The following is a 3324-nucleotide window of genomic DNA, read 5'->3' as shown; positions in this document are numbered from 1 at the left end:
GTTCTATTATCTCAGCTAGTTGGCACATGAGAAAAGATTTTAAAGAATTCATACCTAAATGCTGCCAATTCTTAGTGATTGGAAAAAATAATGTTGACAGAAAGTCTTAAGTAGAAAGTGAATTAAATTCAAAATGGTGGAACTTCATTTATCAGTGGATAAACATTAAATGGGAAAAGGTATTCCTAGTCACTCTATTGCCATACCATCATCATAGTATATTCTCAAACAACCAAGCACCAAACATTTATTAAGCTGTTAGTATATTTCAGCCATTGTGATAGATACAGGAAGGAAAAAAATTGGAAGTGGTTCTGCCACTGTTCTCGAGAGAATAGTGTGAATATGTAAATGCTTGTTGGAGAGAATATATGTAAACATATATTGACAAAGTAAAGAACTGTAATGGTGAAGGAAGGGATTAAGAGCATCTGGAGCATTCAGGAAGAATTCTACGTAAAAGGTTTCACGCCAGCTGGGCTATAATGTAAATGAAGGATTTTTGTGCTGCATAAAAAGATGGAATGACTAAGGAAGAAAAAGTCCAGTCTTCCAAGCGTATTGATTTATTAAGTATCTGTCCAACAAAGTGTGATCAGACCTTCTCAGCTTAGTCCTGGACCTGGGAAACAGGAAGATGCACACATTCATACTTAAAAAGCAATTACTGAAATAAGGCCAATTAATTAAAAGAGAACAATACAACATTAGGTAATTTCGTTTCTAATTGGACATTGTGCTGACTTCACTTTGCATCAGGTCATGTAAGTCCAGGTTTTTCTGAAACCGTCCTGATCATTTCTTATAACACAATAGTAATATATCACAATCGTATGTCATAACTTATTTAGCCATTCCCCAATTGGGCATCCTTCAATTTCCAATTCATTGCCATAAAGAAAAAAAAACTACTATTAATATTTTTATATAAATAGGTATTTTCCCACCTTTTTAAATCATTTTGGGATGTAGGTCTAGTAATTATATTGCTGGGTCAAAGAATATGCAAATTTTTATAGATTTTTCAGCATAATTTCAAATTGTTTTATAGAATAATTAAACCATTTCACAACTTCACCAATGGTGCGTTTGTTCATTGACATTAATATTTATAATAGTGGACCTTTATAGAACATTTCAAGGTATGCAAAATTTTTTTAAAATATTTGCTCATTTTATCCTCACAAAAATCCTGGAACAACGATGTCATTATTATTCACATTTTACATACAAGGACACTGAGACAAGAAAGAATTAAGTGACTTGACTCACACAGCTAAGTATTTGTGACTGGTTTTGAATTCACTTCTTCCTGACTCCAATTCCAGTGACCAGTCAGTTTTGCCATTAATATTTCTTCAATTGTCAAATCAAAGGAGACTTAGGGAATCGAGATTGGAATTTCTGAAGTTAACATTTATCCCAAAATAATTTAATTCAATCTTTTTTTTCATTTTACAGAGGAGGAAGACAAGAACAAAATAAATGAAGTTAAATCCATGCCAAATTCATAATTTCCAAAGTTGGACTACATAGAAAGAAATGACAGAAGTAAATATTACGCTTGCAGTGGAATTCTTTCTCCTAGGATTTTCTGACCTTCCTAACCTTCAGGAGTTTCTCTTTGTGATTTTCTTAGTAATTTACCTGAGTATCTTGATAGGAAATGGTCTCATCATAGCAATAACCAAGGTAGAACCAAGTCTCCAAACCCCCATGTATTTTTTCCTTGGAAACTTCTCCTTCTTGGAGATCTGTTACACATCAGTCACTCTTCCCAGAATTCTTACAGACCTTTGGACACAGAAAAGGAATATTTCGTTTCTCGGCTGTGCTACACAGGTTTTTTTCATTCTTATTCTGGGAGTCACTGAATGCTTCCTCTTGTCTGTGATGGCATATGATCGTTATGTGGCAATTTGTAAGCCACTCTACTATCCTCTCATCATGAACCACAAGACGTGTTTGGCTGGTTGTTGGCTCCTGGATCATTGGGATCCTTATTCTGATAGGACTCACATACCAGATTTTCTCTCTGTCCTTCTGTGGTTCAAATAAGCTTGAGCATGTCTTCTGTGATATCCCACCATTACTGAAGCTGGCCTGTGGGAACATTTCTGTAGAGCAGTATAGTATTTATTTTAATGCTGGCCTCTTTGGGATGTTTCCTTTTCTTTTCATATCTGGGTCATATGCCAAAATCATTGCCACAATTCTGAAGGTGCCATCAGCCAAGGGGAGATACAAAGCCTTCTTTACTTGCTCCTCTCACCTCATGGTTGTCACTTTATACTTTGGGTCTGCTTCTATTTCATATTTGATGCCTAAGTCCCATCACTCATCAGCAACTGAAATAGTGTTGTCTCTTTTCTACACCATTGTGACCCCAATGTTTAATCCCCTTATATATAGTCTGAGGAACAAAGATTTTATTGTGGCGATGAGAAAACTATTACCTAAATGTGTAGGGTTAGTAAGAACATAGGTGAATTTACCATTCTTCATTACTTATCTCACTTATAATTCCTACTGAATATTCCTCCAATCTTTTTCGCTCACTAGTCTCTGAAATCATCACCATTCTTTTTTTTTTCATAATCCCAATCACTTATTACACAACTTCGCATTACCAGAATTACATTTTCAGTCTCTACATGTTATCAAAGGTTCAACATGTTCTGCTCTATTTTTCTAAAGGCAATATGGTGTAGTTTAGTATATTGAGAGCTGGCCTCAAAAAATGCATTAAAAGGCTGCCTCTGGTACCTACCAGCTATGCGACCCTGAGAAATTCTCCTAAATTCTGATTTCCTCAGGAAACTAAGTATATAATTTTTAAAATAATTAAACGCTAGCCAATCTGCTTTTGGGTATCAATTGCTAAAAGGAGATTCATCCTAGGGAGTTATGTCTACAAATATGTGCATAACCATGATTTTTCTATGATCATATAATGAGTAAGTTTTATATTTTAGATATGAATGCAGTTTTTTTCTGAGTTGATAATTCATTCTTTTAACCTAATTGCCTCTCACTTATCAGACAAATCTATTTTGAATCTCTGTTTATTTTCAAATGTTCCGAAGACACAAAAAGTTATAGGACTGTTTGTCTCTTCATAGTCTATGGACAATTGTAAAATGCTTGAATTATAATGTTTAATTAATGGATTCCAATTTGTGCAAATCAAAGGGGATGAAAGAGCAAATAAAATAAATTTCCCCCAAGATGACTGTTGGAGCAATTTTTGACAATTATTTTAGAATTATTAATCTTAGCATTATAAAATACTAAGAAAACAGGGGAGAAGGAAAGGAAGAAGGA

At 34.2% G+C, this 3324-nt stretch overlaps 1 pseudogene; it reads left to right on the top strand.

Moving 5' to 3' along the window:
• Nucleotides 1-1542: 1542 nt before the first annotated feature.
• On the top strand, nucleotides 1543-2485 carry LOC110199553 (olfactory receptor 10AG1-like; annotated as a pseudogene).
• Nucleotides 2486-3324: the final 839 nt, after the last annotated feature.

The sequence above is a fragment of the Phascolarctos cinereus genome, unplaced genomic scaffold, assembly GCF_003287225.1.
Source record: "Phascolarctos cinereus isolate Bilbo 61053 unplaced genomic scaffold, phaCin_HiC Scaffold_9;HRSCAF=440, whole genome shotgun sequence".
NCBI lineage: Eukaryota > Metazoa > Chordata > Mammalia > Diprotodontia > Phascolarctidae > Phascolarctos > Phascolarctos cinereus.
The sequence above is the reverse complement of the archived record's forward strand: the minus strand, read 5'-3'. Positions and strand labels throughout refer to the sequence as shown.